Source organism: Camelus ferus, chromosome X (genome assembly GCF_009834535.1).
Source record: "Camelus ferus isolate YT-003-E chromosome X, BCGSAC_Cfer_1.0, whole genome shotgun sequence".
NCBI classification, from domain to species: domain Eukaryota; kingdom Metazoa; phylum Chordata; class Mammalia; order Artiodactyla; family Camelidae; genus Camelus; species Camelus ferus.
The window spans coordinates 41757092-41783564 of NC_045732.1; the positions used below are offsets into that span (position 1 = coordinate 41757092).

Here is a 26473-nt window from a genome sequence, read left to right on the forward strand (position 1 = left end):
GAATGGATAAAGAAAATGTGATACACACACACGCACGCATGCACGCACGCGCACACACACTGAAATATTATTCATACATGAGAAAGAAGGAAATCCTGCCATTTGTGACAACATGGATGAAACTTGAGGGAATTATGCTAAGTGAAATAAGCCATACAGAGAAAGACAAATATTGCCTGGTATCACTTACATGTGGAATCTTAAAAAAAAAAAAAAAAAGGTTAAACTCATAGAAACAGAGAGTATAAAAGTGGTTGCCAAGGGCTAGGGAGTGGGCGGAATGGGGAGAGTTTGGTAAAAAGGTAGAAACTTTCAGCTATGTGATGAATAAGGTCTGAGGATCTAATGTATAATGTGATAACTGAGTTTGTAATACTGCACTGTATAATTGGAATTAGCTAAGAGAGTAGAACTTAAATGTTCTAACAACAACAACAAAAAAAGATAACAACAACACTGCCTCTAGCCTCTGCCCTATATCTCCCCTCTGTCATGGGCAAACAGCTTGAGAACGTGGCTTGCACTCCTGTCCATACCTCCTGTACAGTTTTCTTTTTTATCTTTTTTTCCCTCTGGTCACCTCTTAATCTTTGCATTTTGCCTTCCACTCCTTCCTTCTTAACCCATCGTAATTTGCCATCCACTCCCACCACTCCATGTTCTCTGCAAGACTACCAGTGATGTTGTTGCTAAATCTAGCGGTTGGTTTTCAGATTTTGTTTTGTGAAATATTTGGCATGCTGACCATTCCTTCCATTTTGGAAGATGATTTGCCCTTCGTTTCTGTGATGCCACACTTTCCTGGTTCTACTCTTTACTCAGTGAATTATTCCATTGTCCATCCAGCCACCTCAGTCATAAATCCAGGCTTCCTCTTTGATTCACTCTGTTAACTACCACATGCAAACCATTCACTCACTAATCATGCTGGTTTTTACCTCCTAAATAGTCTCTTATTCAGAGAGTCTATCAGGGATTCATGGACCCTGGAGGGTTTCAGAGAATCCATGAACATGCTGAATTGTAGGCAAAACTTGGTATGATTGTGTGTATTAGCATTTTTTCTAGGGAGACTGTGCAAGCCATAGCTTTCAATACATTCTCAGATGGGTCTGTGACTCAACAAAAAGTTAAACATCATTGCTCTAACTCCATCCATGTCTCGTCATCCACCCCTCTCCCTACTCTGACCAGATGGAATCACTACGAAGAACTATTTCTCCATATAATAGTTTCTCTGCTCTTTTTTGGCCACAAATAAAGAGGGGTAGTTGCTGAGGACATGGACTGAGGTTAGCAGAGCTGGATGCAATCTGCCTCAGGGGGCTCCTGTTTGCCATCATGGTCTGCTCCTCCCCCCGCCCCCCGCCCTTTCTAGCAACAGATCACTTATTCTTTCCCTTTTCCTCCTGTCATCTCTCCTTCTTCAATTTCTTTTCTCTTTTCCTCATTCTCTTTCTTTTCCTTTCCTCTCCCTCATGCTTCATTAACACATTTATTATAGAGCAATTGGATCTTTGACCACAGAGCTTGAAGCCTCTTAAAATCAAGACTAGAGGCAGCATTCACTTTGCTCACTGGCTGTCACTTGCAGGGTCCCCAACACCCCCTCCATAGAAGAGGAAAGGAGAGTGGAGGGGGGCCCGAGCTTAGAGGTCCAGGGTCAACAAGTAGGGAGACCCCAGCCCCAAGTGTAGCTGTAGTGGGTTAGGAGAAATATGTGGATCAGGTCATGGAATCATAGACTTTGCAACTTTTTATTAAAACTTAAAGTTTGGAAGAAATTTTAAAAGGTTTCTAACCCAATCTTCCTCCAATCTTGTCCTTCTTGATTCCTTTCTTTTCTTCACCCTATACATCCATCAACAAGTTGGCTCTACCATAAAATGTAATCCATTTTGTTCCATTGATCTATGTGTCTATTCTTTCTTTAATACCACTGTCTTGTGTACTGTAGCTTTATGATAGTGTAGCTATCTTGAAATTGGGGAGTGTGAATCCTCTGACTTTGTTCTTCTTCAGTATTGTTTTGGTTGTGCTAAGTCTTTTGCTTTTCCATATGAATTTTAAAATCACTTTGTCTATATCTACAAAATAGCCTGGTGGGGTTTTGACTGAAATTATGTGGAGTCTATAGATCAAGTTGGGAAGAACTGAAATTTTAACATTATTGAGTCTTCCTATCCATGAACATGGAACATCTCTCCATTTATTTAGATCTTCTTTGATTTCTTTCATTAGTGTTTTGTAGTTTTCCACATTCAGATATTGTACATATTTTGTTATATTTATACCTAAGTATTGCATTGTTTTGCAGCTATTGTAAATAGTTCTGGTTTCTTAAAATTTCAAATTCTAATTTTTATTGCTGGCATCTAAGAAAGCAATTGATGTTTGTGTATTGACCTTATATTCTGTAGCCTTGCTATATATACTCTCATTAGTTCCAGAAGGTTTTTTTTTTTTTTTGTAGATTGTTTGGAATTTTCCACAACTCCACAAATTTTGATAAATTGTATTTTCATTTTCTTTTTCAAACAATTTTTTAAATTAAAAAAATTTTACTGAAGTATAGTCGATTTACAATGTTTTGTTAGTTTCAGGTGTATAGCAAAGTGATTCAGTTATATATATATATATTTTTCAGATTCTTTTCCATTAAGGGTTATTACAATATACTGAATATAGTTCCCTGTGCTATACAGTAAGACCTTGTTGTTTATCTTTTTTAATATATACTAGTGTATATATGTTAATCCCATATTCCTAATTTACCCCTCCCCTCCCCTTTCCCATTTGGTAACCACAGTTTGTTTTCTATGTTTGTGAGTCTATTTCTGGTTTGTAAATAAGCTCATTTGTATCATTTTTTTAGATTCCACATATAAGTGATATCATATGGTATTTGTTTCATTTTCATTTAACTCAAAATATTTAAAATATCCCTTGAGACTTCTTCTTTGACCCATATGCTATTTAGAAATATGTTGTTTAATTTCTGAACATTTGGGGGTTTTCCAAAATTTTTTCTGTTACTGATTTCTAGTTTAATTCCATTGTGGTCTGAAAGCATAGTTTATATGATTTATGCTCATTTAAATTTATTAAGATGTATTTTATGACCCAGAATACGGTCTATCTTGGTGAGCGTTCACTGCAAGCTTGAGAAGAATGTACATTCTGCTATTGTTGGAGGGAGTAGTTTATAAGTGCCAATGGGATCAAGTTGATTGATAGTGCTTTCAGGTGAAAATATATCCCAAATCTGTCCACATCTTTCTTCATCATCACTATCCTAGCCCAAGCTATTGTGGCCTCTTGCCTAGACTTCCTCACTGGTCTCATAACTAGTCTCTTAGCTGGTCTCCCTGTTTCCAGTTTTGCCCCCACTAGAATCCATTATCCACACATCAAACAGAATGATCACAGACTTGTCACTCCCAGCTCAAATTGCTCTGATGGCTTGTCATTGTACCCAGAATAAACACCTTCCCATGGTTGACATGGTCCTACACAGGCTTGCTCCAGAATTTCTCTCCTACCTCCTTTAGTACCAGTCTCCCCTCTTGCTTTCTCCAGTCAGACTTCTTACTGAAATCCCTTGAATATACCAACCTCATTCCCACTCTAGGGCTTTTGCCCTTGTGTTTCCCCCTCCCTGGGATGCCATGTCTCTGGATCTTCCTGAAATAGCTGCCTTCTTGTCATTCAATCTCAGCTGTCACCTCCTTGGAGAGACCTTCCCTGACTACTCTGTTTAATCTTGTAGTCTATAAATGTCAATGTGATCAAGTTGATTGATAGTGCTGTTCAGGTAAAAATATATCCCAAATCTGTCCAGAGGCCTTCCCTGACTAGTCTGTTTAATCTTATTCCCTATCCCCGCCCAGTCACACTACCTTTGTATATTTTTTCCCATTTGTTTTCAAAGCACTTTTGACTTTTCTGAAATGATCTTGTTTCTGTATTTGTTGGTTGTTTGTGTCTGTCATCCTTTCTCTAAAATGTGAGCACCAGGAGAGCAGGGACACTCTTCACTGAATTATCAGCACCTAGAACAGAGTCTGGCACCTGAATATTTATTGAAAGACTGCACTTCTGTTTGAGCATTTCCAGCGACTTGGAGCCAACTACTTTGATCCATGAGGCAGCCAATGCCTCTCTGAATGGTTTTGTAATGCTAGAAATCTCATCTTTTTCTTAAGCTAAGTACTGCATTCTTGACCATATAAAAGGTTCAAAGAGGAAAAAAAAAAACCTTATGATCATTACAAAAGATGCTAAGGAAGCCTTTGATAAAATTTAACACCTGTTAGTGACACACAGAGAAGAAGTTCTTAGAATATGAGGAATAAGAGGGAACTTCCTTGAGCTGATAATAAGCATCCTCCAAAATCCTACAGCAAACCTATATAATGGTTAAAACATTGAAACTTTTCCCTTTAATATAAGTAGCAAGACAAGGATACCCATTATCACCCCTTTCGTTCAGCACTGAATTGGAGATCCTGCGCAGTAAGGCAAGGGAATGAAATAACAGGAATAGAGATTTGGAAGGAAGAAACACAACTGTCATTGAAATCTACTTTCTCAGATCTCTCACTCACTGGTCCTCCTTCTGTTTCCTGGAGGCCCACAGACCAAAGCTGTCCCTTTTCATGACAGTCCAGGTCTTCTGTCTCTGATCTTTAATCACCTTATCTAGAAAATGAAGGGTTGGGCAATGTTCTCCAAAAAGCTCCTTGAGGTTCCATCTTTCCATAATTCTTTGAGCCCATATCATCTCTCCTACAGGCTAAACCTCTCTCTTTTCCTCAACATTTCCTAATAGTGACAATTTTCCAAGCCCTCCTTTCCAATCAACATATTCCATTTAACATATATCTATGGTGCTCCAAAGTAACATAACATTGTAAATCAACTATACTTTAATAAAATGTCTATCTATCTATCTATCTATCTATCTATCTATCTATCTATTGTGCCCAGAACTGGGGCAGAAGGTGAAGAAAGGATAGGACACAAAAAGATGGGAGTGGAGGGAGTTAGACTGACAACTGACTGTAGAAACGAAACAGCAGAGGGAATGGGTTGGGGAGGAGGTGGGAGGGAACCAGGGGACAGTAGCTGAGGGAGAAATTGCTGGATGGAGGAGAGTTCCTTGACTCCTTTCCCTGGGATGAGAGGAGGGTCCCCTGCCTGGTTGGGGGGAACTGAGTTTGTAGCTGGCCACAAGCATTTGGTGGCTCTGTTGGTCTTTCCTTCCAGCTCTCCTACCCTTGGGCTCTGGGACCCTCCATCCCCATAGCTGGGGTGGAGGGAGGGGTATTGACAAAAGCCAGCTCAGGATGAGAAGGGAAACTGCACCGAGCCAGATCCCTGTCCAGGAGGCAGGAGCAGCCGCCACAGTGGGAGGGAGCAGCAAGCCAACAGCTGAGTGAGACAAGGCCTGGGTTATTTTTTTTCCAGTTTGTTGGCATGTGGGTGGATTTTTCTCCTTTTTTCTTCTCTCCTGCTCTCTGCCGTTTCCACAGAGATGTGGGAGTTTGCAAATTTGTCTCAGTGGAGGGGAGAGGCAAGAGCTGATTTGGGGGGTCCTTGTCAGGGACCAGAGGAGCGGAGAAGGACACTGCATGCCTGGTGGCAAGAAAACTAGGACCCATTCCCTGATGGTATCACTGGGGCGAGGAAGGCTCTCACTCTCTCTCCTTTCCTCTTGAGGCTTCATGGATGCCTTCTCACCTCTGTTCCTTTCTTGGCTCTCAAATCCATTCCACCTGGTGATTTCAAAAGGCTCTCCCTGCTTCTTTCCTTGCTCTGTGATGCCAAATGCCCTCTCCTCAGGGCCCCGGACAAACTATGGGCACACCTGAGACTCCTCTACCCAGAGGTTGCTCTCCTCTCCAGTATGGCTGGGGATTAGGGGGATGCTGAGAAGCTTTCCTTTTTTCCCCCCAGTTTTACATCTAAAGGATTAAAAAAATCCAGTACTTATAGCACATGTTAAGTGCCAAATGAATGTTTCAGGCTTTCAGAGGGGGAAGGTTTCTGAAAGAATGAAGGGGTGGGTAGCTTAGGGAAGGCTTCCTGGAGGGCGTGGGACTGAGACAAACTGACAAAAGTAGGTAAGAGCGTGCCAGGCAGAGAGGCAAAGAGCACGGGGCTGTGGGTCTGGACACCTAGATGCTGATCCCAGTTCTGCCGTTAATTTGCAATGTGATGTTGAAAAAGGACCTTACTTCCCTTCTCTCAGGGCCTTCTTTTCTCATCTGGAAAACAGGCTGGATCTCTAAAGCTCTACGGATTTGTGGAGCCTAAATCCTGATTTCTGGCCTTGAGGGTGATGAACCATGTGAGATCACGTGTATCCAGCGTGTGTTAGAACATCATGGGTTAGATGTTCATGGGGTTAGATGGCCAACTGTCTCAGTTTGCCTGGGACTCAGAGGTTCCCTGGGAAGCAGAAATTCAGTGCTGAAACAATCTCAGGCAAACCAGGATAATTGGTCACCCTAGACTGTGGTTGCCTACATCAACTACTTATTATTATTATCACGATCACGATTATTACCACTAGAGGGCAACACTCTCTTACGCCTGGGAGTAGGTCTTACCACCCCCCCACCGCCCCCAACAAGGTACAGAACTGTCCCTTCATTCCAAGACCAAACAATCCTCTTTGTCTTTGTCCTTTAGAGGAGGACAGTGAGGAACAGGGAGATCTGTGGACCTCGAATCCCAGCAGCTTCCTTTCGGTCTTGCCAGCCCTGGGTGGTCTGATTTTACCCATTGAGCCCAAACCCAGATCAGCACTCAGATGCCTAGTCCATCCCATTATGGCAGACCTGCCCTGCTTCTCAGGGGACTGGGGACAAACAGAGATGCTAACACCTAGTTTTGGTTTGTCTGAACACAACAGGAACTCTCACAAGTCTACACTGTTTGGCCCATGCTTTCACTTTCTAGTGGTGTACACGTTCTACAAGGCCAGCTCCATTGGTGCAAGAGCTGGTTTTTCTCCTTCCTAAAAAATTGATTTCTGTATTACCTTATAGCCCTCATCACATTGAATTGTAGCTATAATTTATCTATCTATATACCCCATTAGACTGTTGATTCAGGCATTTAACAAACATGGATTGCTTATTGCATACCTACCATGTCCTAGGCTTTTTGCCAGACTCGTGGTACAGTGGCGGGGGGCAAAACAGACGGAATATTTGCCCTTGTACAGCTGACAGTCTAGCAAGGGAGGCGGGAGGGAAGCAAACAAAGAACCACACAAATCAATATGTAATTACATACTTGCGAAGTTCAAGGAAGGAGAAGGACTCAACGAGAGCATGTATCCGTGGGCTCTGCCTTATCGGAGAGTGAGAGAAGGTGCCGCTGATGAACTGACGTTTGAACTGAGATCTGAAGAATGAATAGGCGGTAAGTAGGCAAAGGCAGCAGAAAAGAGCTTTCTCTGCCAAAAGAACTGCAGGTGTGCAGGGCCTGAGAGGGGAAGAACCCAGCTCCCAGGAGCTGCTTGCTCTGTGAGGGCAAAGCCTGTCTCTTGTTCATCTCTTGTTAGAGCTCCAGGCCTGGCATCCAGAAATGCCAAATAAATGTCTGTACCATTGAATTGGATGAAACTGCATCATGGAAATCATCATAGGTTGGGGGTCAAAAGAGCTAACTTCTAGTTCCGGCCCTTCTGGGCAATTCAATTTCCTAACTGCTTCCTGTGTACGCACTGGGTACAGGGACCTGGGGCCAGGCCAGGCTGGGGGACTGAAAGGTAAACAATATGGTGCCTACCCTTCCTCAGCCCATGGTTGGGGGACGTGGCTGACAGGTATACAGGCTCCTTCCGCTCCTTGGACCTCCTTCGCTTCCATTCTAAAATGAAGGATTGGGGTTATGGGATCTGGAAGACCCCTTTGAGCTCTTATTTGACCTGCTCTTCCTTGAATACCAGCTGGTTAGCTGGCCGTGGGAACCAGTGGAGCTGATGGTTCCATTTTTCCTACCATATAGGCATCACAGAGAATAGGAATGAAGAAATTCAGACTTGGGTTCTTTTTCTGGACAATTCTCCCCTTTCCAGGGGTCTCAAGAGCAGGTAAGAGTTCATTGCTTTGGGTAAGAATGTTCCAGAATTTCATGAACCTTTGTTTCTTTTCTGTCTCCTCTCCCCACCTCCCTTCCCCCACCTCCCCCTCCCCAGTCTTCTTTTCTACATCTAGAGCTGTGTTTTGCACATATCAGGGCTGGAAAGGGCCTTTAATATCATCTTATCGAGTCCCTCCATCCCATGTTTACATCCCCTATGCAACAGACCCTCTAAATAAGGTTGTCCAGCCACTATTTGAAGAAAGACCTTTCTTGATGGTGAATTGACCATCTTAACTAGGCTTCGCCTGTGAGATGTTTCTTCCCTCAGGGACACTGTCTTCCTGTAATTTTCACCCGTTGCTTCTAGCTGTGCCCTTTGGAGCTAAGCAGAATAATTTCACTACATTCCTCACCTCCTCCGACAGCCTATTGGTTGTTTGAAGCCAGGAATCACCTCTTCTTAAGCCTGCTCTCCTCTAGGCCAAGTATCAGTTGTTCCTTCGAATGTTCTTCACTGGTTCAAATCCCCTTGGCATCTGTAAATACAGTTTCATTTATGTAAGGTTTATATCCCACCTACTTTAAAGAGGGTATTAGGCGACTCATCAGTTACCACATGAAAGAAAGACAATTAGGGATTAAAAAATGTGGAAGAAAACAGCCCAGAGACCATGTAAAGGAAGCACAATTGGATGTTGCCAGGTACCTAAAATGAACTGGATTATAATTGGACTCTGAATTTGGCTCAAAGTTTTATGGCAGCTAGGACAAAATTGGAAACACATTGGGTTATGTGGTTTTCTGTTCTGACAGAGTCAAGCTTACGAATCAGCTCCAGAGAGAAAATTTTTCCTAAAATGAAACCCAGACTAGCCTATTAGGATTGCTTTTTGTGAGACTGTTCCGGACTGACAGGTACTTTCCGTATATCTTGCCCCTTCCCCCACTAGGGCGAAGGGGACTGGAAGGATAATTAATTAATTAGCCAAATGCTGTCTCAGTTTTAAGCACTGCTATCTCTTGAGGGATCCCCAGAGGAATGAGAGTCTTCCTTTTTCATTCCTTTTTCCTTCTATGTTCCTCACAGATGGTCCCTTTCCTACGTTCTGCTTTTTACAGTCTTCAATCTTCAGACTCTTCAGAATACCAGACCCCAGGAAATAGCCCCAGTGAGGGCTTGGAGCCTAGTGGTCACACAGCAATTATGTGCAAATCATGTCTCTCTGGTCATCAGGGTCCTCATGTGAAAAAAACAAATTCATCTCTAAGGTCATTCCAGCTTTGATATTCTGGACTGTAAATTATTTGAGGGAAAGATTAATGATTTTTAAACAATTTTTTTTTTTTAGTTTCCCATCTTGTGTCTGGCAGATAATAGTATGGGAGAAGGTCTGCTTGTAGACAGAGCTGTGAGAATCCAATAGGAAAAACCAATTTGAACAGATGCCACCTTCGAATCTGAGGAAAATATTTCATGGCTCTCATCATCATGATGAGTTCTTGTTGACTGGATGCTGGCAGCGGTGAGATGTGGTTTTCAGGGTTCTTTCCTGCTTTAGCTCTGCGTTCCTTGGCAAAGCTGGCCCTGGGGTAGGGGGAATTGGAGCAATCGCACCAGGGACTGAGGCTTCTGGGAAATGACTGAGAGGCAGCAGGCAGGAAAAGAAGTTGGTGCCACTGTCTCCACTCAAAAACAACAAAGAACTGATACAAAACTCACCTTGTACGGTGGATCAGTCAGTACATACAATATCCACATGGAACCTCTCCCCTCCTAGTGTGTTACTCTCCTGCTCAAAAACCTTCCACGACTTTTCTTTTCTTTTCTTTCCTTTTTTTTTTTCCCTTCTTGGTGGAAGTACTGGGGATTGAACCCAGGATCTCTTGCATGCTAAGCAGACATTCTACCACTGAGCTATACCCACCCCCACTTCCACAACTTTTCATTGCCTAGAACAGAAGGTCCAGATGCTCTAGTTTGGCTTTGGAGTCTTCTCCAAGCGGAATCGAGCCATGTCTTCCCATCTTCTCCTAGCTCTTACGACACACGTGCCCGCCTGCACGCACCCACACGTGTGCTTCTCCCTCTCTCTTCAACCAGACTACGTGTGTTTCCCTAAACACAGTTTTCCCGACTCTGCTCCTTTCCTTCCACTGCACGTGGCTCCCTGCAACAGGTGTTTCTCAGCCCGACCACTTCCACCTGTTGAAATCCTCAGCTCAGCTCATACACCGTCACATCCATGAAGACCTCCCAGCGCCTCAGTCCCTGTGTCTCCACTCTAGTACTCTGTGCGTTCTGTCTTATGAGTCCTGTTTGTGACTTATGGTTATAGTTCTCTGACTAGACTAGGAGCTCCCTTAGGGTACAGGCTACGTTTGATTCACCCAGAGCTCTCTGTCATCCTTCCCTGCTTTGTCTCTCTCCAGAGCACCTACCACCATCTGTGTAAGTTTCCTAGGGCTGCAGTAACAAAGTACAACAAACCATGGGGCTCCAAACAATAGACATTTGGTGGGGAGGGTATAGCTCAGTGGTAGAGTATATGTTTAGCATGCATTAAGGCCTGGGTTCAATCCCCAGTATCTCCATTAAAAATAAATAAATAAGGAAACCTAATTACTTCCCCCTCCGAAAAAAGCAAAACAAAAAATTAGGGAAAAAACAGACATTTATTCTCTTATAGTTCTGGGGGCTAGAAGCCTGAAATCAAGGTGTCAGCAGGGCCATGCTCTATCTGAAGGCGGTAGGGAAGAAGCCTTCCTTACCCTTTCCTAACTTCCGGTGGTTGCCAGCATGGAGGCTCCAATCTCTGCCTCCTTAGCTTGGAGACTTTAATCTCTGCCTCCATTTTCACATGGTGTTCTGTCTCTCTCTCTCTCTCTCTCTATGTCCAAATTTCCCTTTTCTTTTAAGGACACCAGTCACTAGATGAGGGCCCATGCCAATAGAGTTATTTCACCTTAACTTGATTACATCTGTGAAGACCCGTATTTCCGAATAAGGTCACATTCACAGGGTGAACATCAAGGTTTGGGGAATACTATTCAACCCAGTACACCATCCAACATGTTGTATATAGTCTATTTGGTTCTTTTTTTAACTTATTTTTTAAAATTTTGGGGGAGGAGGTAATTATTTATTTACTTATTTATTTACCTTTTTTTGAAGGAGGAGATTGAACCTAGGACCTCGTGCATACTAGGCATGCACTCTACCACTGAGCTGTACCCTCCCTCTAGTCTATTTGTTTATTGTCTCTCTCCAACTAGAATGTCAGCTCTACGAGGTTAGTAACTGTCTATTTCGTCCATTGCTATATCCTCAATGTTGAGAATACTGCTTGATACATAGTAGACAGTCAACATTTTGTATTTGCAGCCACATGGATGGACCTGGAGAATGTCATTCTAAGTGAAGTAAGCCAGAAAGAGAAATAAAAATACCATATGATATCACTTATATGTGGAATCTAAAAAAAAAAAGACAAACGAATTTATTTACAAAACAGAAACAGACTCACAGACATAGAAAATAAACCTACAGTTATTGGGAGGGGAAGGGGTTGGGAAGGGATAAATTGGGAGTTTGAGATTTGCAGATACCAATTAATATATAAAAAATAGATAAACAACAAGTTTAAATTGAATAGCACAGGGAACTATATTCAATATCTTATAGTAACTTATGGTGAAGGAGATTATGAAAATGAATATATGTGTGTTCCTATATGACTGAAGTTATTGTGTTGTATACCAGAAATTGACATAATATTGTAAGCTGACTATACTTCAATAAAAATACATATTAAAAAAATGTTGTGACTGAAACTTTGTATCCATCTATACTTCAATAAAAATACATATTAAAAAAATGTTGTGACTGAAACTTTGTATCCATCTGCCCCCTACCCCGCAGGGAATCTAAATGAGAGAAGCAGGGATGTGGACGGGAATGCAGCTATTGCCTAGAACATAATAAATGCTCTGTAAATGTTTTGCTGGATGAACAGAAGTATTTGATTGATGTATTAATTTAATACTTAATTTGTACAAGGTATTGAGGAAAGATGCAAAGAAATGAGAAGGAAACATCTGAGCATCCTGGCTATGCCTCTGGGTAACCCTGAGCAAGTCATTCAACCTCTGGGTTTCACTTTCCTCATCCGTAAGATGGAGATAATAACATTACCTACCTCATAGGATTGTCATAAAGATCTTCATGCATGGAAAGTGCTTAGCATGTGCCTGGTACATGGTAAGCACCAGAGATGTGTTATTATTACTGCAGTTGCTGTTACATGGTAGACTCTTCAAGGTGTTTTTTTATATCAGCTTTGTCGAGATAAAATTCACATGCCAGAAAATTCTCCCTTTTAAAATGTACAATTCAGTGGTTTTTAATTAACAGGCTTGTGCAACCATCACCACCATCTAATTTTAGAAAAATTTCATTCTCCCTCCCCCCAAATCCCATAGCAGTCACTCCTCTTTCGCCAACCACTACTCTACTTGGTGTCTCTATGGATTTGCCTATTCTGAAATTTTATATAAATGGAATCGTGCAATATGTGGACTTTGTGTCTCTTTTAGCATAATTTAGCATAATGTTTCCAAGGTTCATCCATGTTTTAGCATGTATCAGTACTTCATTCCTTTTTTTAATTGAGGTATAGATGGTTTACAATCTTACATAAGTTTCAGGTGTACAACATAGTGATTCACAATTTTAAAGGTTATACTTCATTTAGAGTTATTATAAAATATTGGCTATATTTCCCTGTGCTGTACAATATGTCCTTGTAGCTTATTTATTTTATACATAGTAGTCTGTACCTCTCAATCCCCTACCGATATCTTGCCCCTCCCCCTTCCATCTCCCCACTAGTAACCACTAGTTTGTTCTCAATATCTGTGAGTCCATTTCTTTGTTGTTATATTCACTAGTTTATTTTTTAGAATCCATATATAAGTTATATCATACAGTATTTATCTTTCTCTGACTTATTTCACTAAGCATAATACCTTCAAAGTTCATCCATGTTGTTGCAAATGGTAATATCCCATTCTTCTTTGTGGCTGCATATATAAATACCACATCTTCTTAATCCATTCATCTGTTTACGGACACTTAGGTTATTTCCGTATCTTGGCTATCATAAACAATGCTGCTAGGAACATTGGGGTGCATATATCTTTTCGAATGAATGTTTTCATTTTTTTCAGATTTATACTTAGGAGTGGAATTGCTGGATCATGTGGTAGTTCCATTTTTAGTTTTTTGAGGAAACTCCATACTGTTTTCCACAGTGTCTGCACCAATTTACATTTCCACCAACAGTGTACAAAGGTTCCTTCTTCTCTACAGCATTTGTTATTTGTAGACTTTCTGATGATAGCCATTCTGACAGGTGTGAGGTGATATCTCATTGTGGTTTTGATTTGTATTTCCCTGATGATTAGCGATGTTGCGCATCTTTTCATGTGCCTGTTGGCCATCTGTATGTCTTCCTTGGAAAAATGTCTATTCAGGTCTCTTCTGCCTATTTTTAAATCAGGTTGGTTTTTTTTTGATATTGAGTTGGATGAGCTGTTTATATATTTTGGAACTTTATTCTTGTTTATAGCTGAATAATATTCCATTGTGTGGATATACCACATTTTGTTTACCCATTCATCCACAGATGAACCTTTGGCTTCCACTTTTTGGCTATTGGGAGTAATGCTGCTATGAGTATTCATGTAAAAGTTTTTGTGTGGACCTACATTTTCATTTCTCTTGGATGTATTTCTAGGAGTGGAATTCCTGGGTCACATGGTAACCCTATGTTTAACATTTTGAGAAACTTCCAAACTGTTTTCCAAAGCAACTGCACCATTTTACATTCCCGCCAGCAATGATTGAGGGTTCCAATTTCTCCACATGCTTGCCTTACTTCTCTTTGTCTATCCTTTTTATTTTAGCTGCCATAGTGGGTGTGACGTGGTATCTGTGTGTGTGTGTGTTTTAAGAAACTGATGTTTATTTTTCAATAACTTTATTTGCATTTTCTGTTTAAGAGCCTGTGGAAGAACAGCTTAAGACTACCCAGTGGTCATTCCTACCTGTTCAGTGGCCTGAGCAGTGAGAGCAGTCTTCAGTGGTGGGCTGGGCACTCCATTCTTCAGGAGGAACTGCTGGATAGGCACAGAGGGCACCTACATGCTTTCAGAGCAGCCTGCAATCTTGGATTGAGTAGCAGTAAACTCAGGAGCTGGAGCAGACCAAAATTCCCCTTTGGTCACAGCCCTTCCAGCAGTGACCAGTTTATCTTTTTTGATCTCTTAAGGATCTCTGTAGAAGCACAGATCAGGCATGACCTCCCATGAGTGCTCATGAGAGATGCATGAGCAGAACTTCCTGGGCCAGCACCCACCACCTCAGACCCACTGAGTGGGCTCCCTTGTTGTTGAATGGGGTAGCAAGGTCCACATGGCACAGAGGAGAAATCCGTGTTACACAGAGCAACGGAAGGCAGGTTAACATGAGATGCCTCTGTGAGAAGCTGCTGGTCATCTGTGGGATCAGCGACCACTGGAAGTTGTGGCTCTCTGAAGGCTGCCTGGATCTGGTAAACGATGATTCCAGGAGTGAAGTGGCCAGCAAGAGGAGTGGCCCTGGTGGCAGCAGCAAACTTCTGCACAGCTTGATGGCCAGTATTCCTGGAGGATATGACACTGACATCAGCTGGGTTTTCAATGGCACCAGTCACCAGCAGAAGCTTCTCCCAAGTCCTCTTCAGATTTATGATGTAGATGCCCACTTTCCTTTCATAGACATACAGTTCCATTTGGAAGTCAAGGCTGGTGCCACCTAAGTGGGTTCCTGCTGCAAGGAATTTAAGGACATCCTCGTCCTTCATGCGCAGGACATCATGGGCTCTGGACACTGTGAAAGTTTCCCTTTAAGTTATGACAGAAAGCTCATTGTGGTTTTGATCTGCATTTCCCTGATGAATAGTGATGCTGAGCATCTTCTCATGTGCATTACCGGTACATCTTTGGGGAAATATCCATTCAAATCCTTTGCCTATTAAAAAAAATGAGTTATCTTTTTGTTGCAAAGTTGTAAGAGTTCTTTACATAGTCTGGATACAAAGCCCTTATCAGATGTATCATTTGCAGATATTTTCTTCAATTCTTTAGGTTGTCTTTCCTGTGCCAATGTTTTTGCATGCTTTTCCCCAAGACCACTCCTGTGAGGTAGATGTTATTAATAGGGAAATGGAAGTTCAGAGAGAAGAGAGAATTGAAATCCAGTTCTGTCTGACTGTTAACCTCATGCATTCTCCTCTACCCCAATCTGCTCAGAAAGACGTGTTCCTGGCTTTAAGGAGCTTGGTCTGGCTGAGGACATGAAACAATAACAAAAACGAATGCACTATAAAGGAGAGTTCCACTTGTCCCACAAGTGTCACAAGAGAAGTGTAGAGAAAGTGAGCACTTCTGGCTGGGGAAGTCAGGGCAGCTTCAGTGAGGTGGCATTTAAGTCTTGAAGAATGGGTACAGTCTCATTGGATGGAGGTGATGGAGTAAATGGAGGTGAGCATTTGCAAAGGAGAGTGGAAGATGAGGACTGAAAGAATGAAAGGAACTTTGATCCTAAGGCTGGCTGCGATGAGGAGTCATAGGGCTTGTTAGGATGGGAGATCCTGGGACTGCCTTGGCTGGAGGACCCAAGGATCTGGCTAACCTGGAGGATCCTGGGGTTGGCTGGCATAGGGGCTATGGGACACAGGCTTGGATGGAGAGTTTGGGGACCAGCTGGAGTAGGGGATGCCAGTGAAGTTGGGGGTGAGGTTCCAGGGGCTGCCTGGGACGGGGGAGCTGCAGACTGGCTAGGCTGGAGGGATAGGGGGCTGGCTAGGATGAGAGATCCGGGGACTGCCTGTGATGTGGACTAGAGAGAGAGAGATCACCTGAGATAGGACGTCCAGGGGTTGAATGGGATGGGGAATCTGACACTTGGGATTGGCAGACTCAGGGGATGGGGAGTTCGTGGGATGACTGGACCTGGGGGGCTGCCTGGGATTGGGGGAGTGTTCCTGGGATGTCTTAGATGAGGATCTTGGGCCTGGTAGACCCAAGGGACATTGGAATGGACTGGGATGGAGGGCTTCATTAGGCTGCGTTAAGTGAGGACCCCGGGACCGGTAGAACGGAGAGATCGGCAGCCTGCGACGGTGCTGGCCCTGGCCTGGCCGCGGTGCCTTGGGGCGGGTCCGGCTTCGGGAGCTGGCGGCGGCGGCAGGTGGGACGCGTGGGGGCGGGCCGGGCGCGCGGGGTGGGGGCAGGGGCGGGGGCGGGCCGGCGGCCGGGGCGGTCCCGCGCGGCCGCGCTGCGCAGTGACTCCGCAGCGGGCGGAGCGCCGTGGGCCGCGTCCTCGGGAGCCGTGGCGGTGGCGGCGGCGGCGGCAGCGGTAGCCTCAGCTCCTGCTCCCCGTACCGCCGGCCCCAGCGCTGTCTCCCGGGCCCCCCCGGGCCCCCGGGCCCTCGAGCCCGGTGCGCGCCCTCGCGTCCCGCCGGCCCCCTCCCCCGGCTGGGCCCGGGGGAGGGTGGCGCCGTGAGCGAGCGGGGACCGGGCTCTCTTGCCCCTTCCCCTGCCCCTGGGCCGCCAGGATGGAGGCGGGGTCGGGTCCCCGGGCGGCCCGGGATCCGAGAGCCCCAACAGAGCGGTGGAGTACCTGCTGGAGCTGAACAACATCATCGAGAGCCAGCAGCAGCTGCTGGAGACCCAGCGGCGGCGCATCGAAGAGCTGGAGGGCCAGCTGGACCAGCTCACCCAGGAGAACCGCGACCTAAGGGAGGAGAGCCAGCTGCACCGCGGGGAGCTGCACCGGGACCCCCACGGCGCGCGGGATAGCCCGAGCCGCGAGAGCCAGTACCAGAACCTGCGCGAGACCCAGTTCCACCACCGTGAGCTGCGGGAGAGCCAGTTCCACCAGGCGGCCCGGGACGTGGGCTACGCGAACCGGGACGGCGCCTACCAGAACCGGGAGGCTGTGTATCGGGACAAGGAGCGGGACGCCTCCTACCCACTCCAGGACACTGCCGGTTACTCTGCCCGCGAGCGCGACGTGGCCCAGTGCCACCTGCACCACGAGAACCCGGCCCTGGGTCGTGAACGTGGCGGGCGGGAGGCCGGGCCAGCGCACCCGGGCCGCGAGAAGGAAGCCGGCTATTCAGCGGCGGTGGGCGTGGGGCCCCGGCCACCGCGGGAGCGGGGCCAGCTGAGCCGTGGCGCATCCAGGAGCTCCAGCCCCGGGGCCGGCGGCGGCCACAGCACCAGTACCAGCACCAGTCCGGCCACAACCCTGCAGAGAAAGTAAGAAACGCGTGTTTGTCTCTCCCGGCTCTTCCCTGCTAGTTCCTTCTCCAACTTGTATGGCTGGTAAAGTAAGAAGCCGGTGCCTGATTCCATGTCCTCCTCTCCCATCCCAACCTGTCAGGAGAAGCCGAGTCCCCCTCATGCAGCCGACACCCCTTCTCTAGCTACCCCAGAGTGGGTTGGCCGGAGGAGTGCAGGCGTGCAGGCGTGCAGGCGTGCAGGCGTCTCTTCTTTCTCAAAACCGTAGCCAGTGAGGGCCTGGAGCAGTCATCACCCCCTCCACTCTTTACCCCCTCGCTGTATCTTTGCCAGAGGATGACTTCTCATTTATTTATTTATTTTGGATGTGTTGGTTGGGATTTTTATTGTCTGCGGTGGTGTCAGCTTAGAGCCCCAAGGGAAAGAAAGCCCCCCTCCTTCCTACCCCCCCCCCCCCCCCGCCGCCACCGGTCTCCTCTGCAGGTCCTGAGTGCAGGCCTGATCTTATCTCCTCTGGCGGCCTCAGTTCCATCCTTTCCCAGAGAGGCAGGTGGGAACCAGAATGGCTGCTGGAGGCTGAGACATCCCTCTGAGGGGAACTGCAGTACATCCTGGCCAGGGGAGCAAAGATGGAGGCCTGGCCCTTGGCTAGTTCCTCAAAGACCACCCCCTCTCCACCTTCCAGAAAAACACCACCCAATTAAAGAGAGTACCAGGAAGGGAAGTCTACAGATCTTCCCTCTTGTTGGATCAGTGCCAGTTTCTGTGCTGGGGTCTGTGTGTCTGCCTATTTGGGACAGCTTGGCAATCTAGCTTGGGTTGGTGGGGCATGGGCTGGGTCCACTTTTTCTGTGCAGATACCATGGTGAGCTGGTCAGGATAAATGTCAGGCTGAAAGAGTCAAGGGCACGCAGGCTCACAGGGCTGCCCTAAAGGCTCCTGGATTTCTTTTCTGCTGTATTGGAAAGAATACTGAAGTGGGAGTTAGGAAACCCAGGTTCCCCTTCCAGCTCTACTGCAGATTGGCTTTGTGACCTTGACTGAATCCCTTCCTCTCTCAGACCATCAGTTTCCCCGTATCTTTTTAAAAGGCAAGGTCTGCCTTGACTGCTCTTGGAAGGCCCCTCCAGCTTAGATTTGATGGTTCTGTGATTGATCCAGCTACACTACAGAGCAAGTCTGAAGTCCTCTAGCGAATGGACAGCTTTCCCCCTCCTCTCACTGCTCAGCTGGTCCTACCATGTGCCACAACCAGTGGAGTGTCTCTTGGAGGCTGGGCTGGGGGTGGGGAAGCCTTCTGCCTCAGGAAATCTGCCGGGAGCCAGCTCTCTGCAACTCCCCCGTGGTGAGGCAGCAGGCTGGGGTGCTGGGTTGAGATGACTGGGCCCCAGGAGCAGCAGCTGCAGCTCAAGGTCTCGGCTGGGCTCCACTGCAGTGCACCCTCAGCTGAGGTTTGGTGTGGGCTGCCCCAGAGGGAGCTGGGCTCTTCTGCCCAGGTGGGGCTGCTGGGAGCACATTCCTGGAGGACTGACTGTGCAGCTTGGGGTCCCCCGCTGGAGGGAGGGTCCAGATCACCCAAGAAAGGCCCTCTCAGGAGAGGGCCAGGGTTGGGTGGGGGGCAGAGGGAGACTGGGATGGGCATGGTGGTCCTGGAACCTGGCTGCCAAAGACTTTTCTACAGTGGTCAAGCCAGTGACAGAGGAAGCAGCCTCATTATATGTGGCTCCAGGGAGCAGAACCAGGAGCAATGGGGAAAATTTGGGATAAATTAGGAAGAAATTTCCAACCTGGCTGTCTGGTGATGGATGCAGTGAGCTGCCTCAAGGGGGTTAGGGAGGGCTGGAGAAAGCATGATAGTTCCTGAATTAGCATAAAGCCTAATGAAATGGCCCAGGTCTCCCCTGAGTTCAGGATTTCATTCCCCTCAGATTCTCCATCCTGCAGACGTGGATCTGAATCTCTTGGCTGCCTAGAAGCCTGTTTGCTCTTGAGCTCTGTGCTTCTGCCATCCAGGCAGGCCTGCCTCTCAATCCTTCCTGCTTTTTGTACAACCTCCAGGCTGTTTATTGGATTTTCTTGCTTCCCAGTTCCTACTGGATTTATAAGGGGATTTAGATAGTCCTTGGAGTTTCTCCTGGCCATATATTAAATATTTGCACATCCATTATTACTTCTTTTGGTCCTCACATCAGGCCCTGTGCAGTGAGCACCAGCAACTCCATTTTAGAGAAGGGGAAACTGAGGCTCCAAAAAAAAGGAAGGGACCTTGCTCAAGGTTACCCTGCCAGTTCGTAATGGAGCTGGGACTAGGACCCAAGTCCACCTGTCCTCCAGGCCTGTTATTTCTCCACTCAAGCTTTCCAGCCCCTAGGGAGTCTCTCAGCCTCAGGACCTGGCCAGGTCACAAACTGGGAGAGGCCAGGATCACCTTTGATATCTAGAGGATTTGAGCAGGAGAAGAGGGCTTAGGAAGGAGGGAGTGATGAGAGGGGGAGCTGACGGTGGGGAGGGCAGAAGGCCTTGTCTCCCTCCTTTCCACTCTCCTCTCCCTCTCTCTCGGCCAGGCATCAGGAGGGCCTGTTGATGCAATAGCCATTGTTGTCACCACAGCTGCTGCAAGAGACTCCCCTGCCAGGCCTGTTCTGGGCTGTAAGGAGTGGGTGAGGAGGCTGCCTCTGGAAGCCAGGGCAGGCAGGGTGGGAGTTGAGCAGCAGAGGCTGCAGCATTATTGGGGGAGGATAGGAAGAGCTGGTAGAGGCTGGGCGCTCCTGGTCCCCAGGCTCCCTCTGCTGGAGGAAGAGGGGAGAGAGGGGCCGGGGCCCAGCTGCTGCTTGTTGAGGGGCCCTTCTGCCCAAGGACTGATTCAGTCCTCCTGGCTACCCTGTGCGTCACCACAATCCCCATTTTACAGCCAAAGAAACCGAGGGCTCGGAGGAGTGAGGCAACACACCAGAGGTCACACTACCCGTGAGACAGACTCCCAAGCCTGTGAACTTTCCCTCTACCGCAGTTGATAGCAGCTGTCATGTCCACCCCCAGCCCTGTCATCCCCCCAGGATTCCCACATCCTCCCTTACTGTCTCTTCTGGACAGGTTCCCGGATGCCAGTATGCCTTCTGCTGTGCTCTGGGTGTGGTCTTTCTAGTGCAGCATAGAGCGCAATGGGCCGACCTCCTTCTGGCCGCTGGGCCTCTGTATGTGAGGTCTTTGCTTGCTTGCTTGTTTGTTAGCAGCGGCTGGTCTCCAGCAGTGCTCAGGTCTTTTTCCCTGGAATTGTCGCCCCCCTCCCCAACCCGCTCCCTCCAGATGATTAGAGAAGAGCTCAGTTTTTCGTTGTTGATCTTGGCCTGGCCCCCCTTGCAGTTCTGGCGCCTGGAATGATTTACAGGCATGCTGGGGGCCACTGCTGAGTCGCTCCACGCTGAAGAGAGCTGCATTTCCCACGCTTTCTGCCTGGGCCCAGCTCCGGCTCTGCCGTAGGCGGTGGTGGGCTGAAGCTGGTTTGGTGGTAACTCTCCATCCTCTGCCCCCACTGCCCCCCCCCCGCCCACCCAGCAAGCTGGCTGACACTGGGGGACAGCAACCAGAGGGGCCAGCTGGGTGTTCTCAACAAACAGAGCAATGCGTGGTCTCCAGCAGGGCTGCTGGGCTAGCTCCTCTGATGTGCGGTGTGGTGTGCAGTGGGGTTGTTAGTGGGCTCCGCAGCGACTGAGGGCGCTGGGAGGAAGGGGGGAGGGGGAGGGAGCCCAGGTAGGGGTGCTGGGGAAGTCTGTCTCCTTTGGGGTCTTGGGCACTTTTCTGGGGTGGCAGCGGGGAGGGTTCTCCTTCTTCCCAGGAGGGAATACCATTTCTGTTCCCCTCAACTGTGTCGGGAGCATTATACTCGTGTGGGAGGCAATGATCGAATTGAATGAGAATTAGAGGATTCTTGCTTCTCTGTCTAGATCTGGGGCGAGAATGGGGCTGTTGTCATCCACAAACATTTCTTGGCTGTGTGCACAGAGCAGGAGGGGCCACCAGTCTGAGCCAATACCACGCTCTCTCTCTGCGCTTGAGAGCCCCCCACCTCCTCCCCTGGCCAGAGCCCCAGGGGGCCAGGCCTGAGCCAGTGAGGTGGGGGGGGCGGTTCTCAGGGTGGACCAGGCCACTGGTTGAGGACCTGGATGGGGGTTTAAAGGGAGTGGACATCTCCTGGTGTCCGATGGAGAGGGAGGTAGACAGAAGACTGCACCCAGGATTGCTGTCTGCTACTCTTTCATCTGTCCTGCCTCTGCCTTCTGTGGCCTCTGAATTTGCTAGGAGAATCGGAAAGGCTTGGAGCGTGAAAAAGTGGCCACGCACGTGCTGAGCCTCAGCCTTCTGTGTGCCAGGCACCATCCTATGTGGCTTTATGTAACAATCGCCAACATTTTTTTTATTGCATTTACTGCGTGCCAAGCACAGTTCTAAGTGCTTTCCATGGATTAATTCATTCACTCTCCACATGAATCCTGTGATACAGATATTAAGTCCATTTTACAGATGAGGAAGCTGAGGCCCAGAAAGGTTGGAGAACTTACCCAAGGTCACTCAGTGAATAAGTAGCATTAACTGAGAAGGAACAGGAAGGAGCCCGGGTGGCCAGGCTCCAGAGTCCGTCCGCAACTTTCTCACCCACGACCCAGTACTGCCTCTTATTTGTACAAGAGTCCTTGCCAGGTGGGTGTCCATATTATCCTCATTTTTCGGACAAGGAAATAAGGATCAGAAAGGTGCAGTGACCTGGCCGTGGTTACACAGCTGCATGGGTCCCAGAACTATCTGGCTCCTGAGCCTATGGTCCACCATTGCAGGCAGGTGGGGTGAGAAGATAAAGATACTCTGGGTATGGCTCCGGGCTTCCCCCAGCAGAGCTCCTGGGACCACTGTTTAGTCAGGCTCCCTCTCCTGATCACCTCCTGGATTTTGACCATAGTCCCCTAATTGATGCCCTCCTGCTCTGGTTCCTCCAGTCCCCTGATGAGGTGCAGTCAGGCCAAGCTTTCTGTGGGGCTCCAGTGGTTTCCCTCTGTCTCGGCCTGCAAGAGAAGGCTCAGACTATTCTGCTGGCCACACATGGGCCTCTTGGAATGTCACCTTTCTCCTCTCATCTTGATCCAGTCTCCCTCACACAGTCCGAGTTCCTGCCAGATCAGCCTGTGTGCCCCGTTGTCAGCCCACTCAGCCTCCTGAGAGCCTCTGGGTCTTTGCTCATGCTGTGCCCTTCTCCTGGGCTGCTCCATCCAGTGCCCAGGCTGAGCTCCACTGTGGTCACCTCTCCTGTGTTTGTGTGCTGGTCTATCCCTGACCCTTGAAATGAGCACTTTGGCCCTTTTTATACCTTTGTTCGTTTACATCTCATGTCCTCTCTCGTAGCTTGAGGGCTCCTTCGAATTGAGAGTTCATGGGCATATATCAAGCGCATGTGGTGTCAGTCCCTGTGCTAGGGGCCGTGGGCATGAGTGAAGGAAGGAGCTCGAAGCTTGGAAACACACAGCACAGCACATAGTAGCTGCTCAATAAATATCGAGTAGTCAGATTAAGTCCTGGTGCACTAAGGGCCTGGGGTGCCTAAGGTCTTCTTCCTTCCAGGATGCCTGTGGTGAGAGATGACCCAACTCCAGAATTCTCTTGGCTTCTATATGGCTTTTTCCTCATGCTCCCTGGAGCTGTTTGGCTTCTGCTGTCTGTGTTCCTCCCACTCACAAGGCTCCCAGTTTATAGGGATGTTAGGGTAGCAGAGTCAGACGAGACTTTAGAGACATTTAGTTCAAGCTGCTCCTCGTTAACCTGTCCCTCTTGTGCCAGGGCCATGTCATACCATGGTCTTTCCCCTCAATGCAAGGTTCTGTTCTGAACCTGTGTTCTATCTGTGCCATCCAGTGGGAAGTTACTTATTTACCCGTCAAATCTTGATTGGGTTCTGATCCTGGGCTGGGCACGGTGTCTCGGAATCAGGTAAGTCATTTAGGGCAAGACCATTTGCTAGTTATTCTCACTTCCTTGTGATGTTGGGTCTCTCTCCAAGCATCCACGTTGAAAGCACTGACACAAGGACGCCTGTTCTCCAGTACTTAGGTGCTGAAGCTCTCTGGGCCCTTCGCATTTGGAGAAAGCGTGATGCCTTGAATGAGGACTTGGTGTAACCCTAGGCAAGTCACTTAACTTTCAGAGCCTCACTTGTCTCAAGTAGTAAAGAGGGACAGAACTGTTTTTTCTGATATGTATGGTTCCTATTGGCCATTCCCCCGTCCCAAAAAAATGTACCAGAAAGTTTCCTGGCTGCCTAGCACACCCATCAAGGTCCTGATAAGCGTGGAAAGCTAAGGGATTAAGGATGGAAAATAATATGTGAGTCTGCCCTGCCCTCTAGAGGTGGAGCGTAGCAAACAAAACAACCCAGCCAAGATCGTCGCATCGCATTTCAAAACAAAGATGACAAGCCAGGGCTACATGACAGATCAGGTTGATTCCTCTAATGTTTTAGAAGGAAATTGATCATAGTTGTCACCTGATGTGTACCACTTCACTAATATCAAATGCGTTTCTTTGTAGCTACGGATTTTTATACCTTTTTAAATTCTTGGAAAAATAAGATTGCATATCAGGGCCTTGTGATTCCTGCTGGATTCCAGGATGCAGTATACTGCATTCACCTGAATAAAACCAGTATTTTCCTCTACAGAACCGTTTTAGAATTATTCTCATTATATCTGTGATTAAAAGGTATCTAATTTCTTTCTTTCCCCAAATTTCATTATACAACTGGGAGGCATCTCACACAATGTCCATCTGATACTCTAGACAATTCATAAATAACTCATCTTATGAGAACTAAATAAGAAGACAAAAACTTGTATGATATTGTACATCAATTATACTTCAATAAAAATAAATAGAACATCGGAAAAATGACATATATGAAGTGTTCAACAGAGAATGTATGTTTACTCAGGGATAGGTATTTTTATTATTGATAACTTTGCAAAATTCTGTGCCATTGAAGGGTAGGAGGGAGAGGCCATATGGGAGTTCTCCACATACTGAGACAGAGAGATCACTACAGTGAATATTGTGCACCTGCGTGAGGCAAGGATTCTGTGCTTAATATTAAACACTTCCTGGCTTCAGGGTGCTCACAGTCAGATGCAGAAGGCAAATGTAATGTGGTGTCCTGTGTGCTATGCTAAATGGGAGCATGGGGGGCCGTGGGTGGCCAAAGAAGGCACGGCTACCCAGATTGTTAGGGAAGGCTTCCTGGAGGAGGTGATGCCTGAGGCTTGGAGGATGCATAGGAGTTAGCTAGGTGACAAAGGATGGCGTGTGGATTGGTGGAAATTGGGAGCAAAAGGGAGGTGAAGACAGAGGAGACAGCATGAGCAAGTGTACAGAGGCATGGAGCCAGCAGGGTATGTGGAGGGGGGAAGGGGAACACTTCTACCAGGTCAGTACAAACTAGAGCACAAACAGGGTGGGCAGGGAGGGTCTGGAGAAGAGTCTGAAGACTTGGCCAGCCCAGATCCCAAGGACACTCGAGTAGCAGGATAAAGAGCTTTATTCTGTTGGGAATTCAGAACCAACATAGAGGTTTAAGTCAAAGGAAGAGGTGTGTATTGTAGAGAATCGGGTGACGTGTCAAGAGCCATGTTTTTGAGAGAGCCTGCTAGAGGGCAGTTTGGAAGATAGACTACAGGGCATCCAGTGATGAGGCCAATGCGACAGTCTAGATGAGAGATGATAAGGCCTGAACTTGGGTGGTGGGAGTAGACATGATCTACTGGGGGAGAAAGACAGTGACAACATACTGACAAGTGCTGTGACAGAGGAGAGTGTAGCCATTTCTGACCAATAGGGTTTTTTTTTAAGTATTACTGAACAATGTGTCAATTTCTGGTGTACAGCAACCAATGGGGTTTTAATAATACCAGCTTAAAAGTCAAGAAACTTCCATCCACAGAGACCCTTAAAAATCATCCTGTGCAAACTCTTCATTTTATAGATGAGAAGACTGAGGCCCAGAGAGAGAAAGGACTTGTACAAGGCCACTCAGCATGTGAGCAGAAGCGCTGTGACTAGACAGGTTGCTCTAGTATTAATGCCAGTGTTAATAGCATCATTCCTTAAATGTGCTATTTTATGCCTTGAAATCCTGTGAAGATTGCAGGGATCATTATCTTTGTCCCACAGATGAGAAAACGAGACCTCGAGGAGGCTGGGTGATTTGTTGGGGAGGAAGCGATAAAGAGGAGGCATCGCCCAAATAAAGGCTCTCTTGCTTCAGTGGCAGACAGACCCTCTGCTTTGGTTTAGCCCCTCAGAAATCTGATTGGCTAGATTCAGAGCTGGGGCTTATGGTTTCCTTTTCTCCACCTGGGCCCAGCCTTCTTTCTGCCCTAGAGGTCCTCATTTAATGTAACTAAGGCAGCTCAGTGGCAGTTTCTGGCCTGACAGCCAGGCCTGTCATTGCCTTTTTTCTGTTTTCATTGCAGAGGGCAGGCCTGTGTCTGTCATCACTGTGTCCCCATAGCCTTGGGCAGGGTGTCTCCAGCCTGAGTGCCTTTGTTTTGAGGCCCTGTGGTATGATACGTGAAGAATGAGCTTTGGAGATGGACAGATGTTAAGTTTGAATCTAGGCTCTGCCCCAATCCCCTAGATGACCTCAGCTCAGTCATTTCCCCTTCTCTGAGCTTTAGTTTCCTCATCCATAAAATGGGATGACAATGCCCATCTCTCAGGATTGACTAGGCTTATTTGCGTGGCATTCCCTGACAACTTGTAGGTACTCAATAAACAGTTATTTCCGGGGGAAGAAAACTGATGGCATAATTCATGATCATACCAAGGCATATGCTCTCATACCTCATTTCATAATCATGATATTACCTGGGATTCTTTAGATTTTATAGGAGATAACTCATCCACATAGCTGGATAACATATGATTACAATAAGCCAACTTAAAGGTTAACAAAACAAAAACCAAAACAAATCAAAAACAGTCATTTCCTTTT

General features: G+C 47.0%; 1 pseudogene; it reads right to left on the reverse strand.

Annotated features, from left to right (window-relative positions):
* Window positions 1–14184: 14184 nt before the first annotated feature.
* LOC116661867 lies at window positions 14185–15138 on the reverse strand (annotated as a pseudogene).
* Window positions 15139–26473: the final 11335 nt, after the last annotated feature.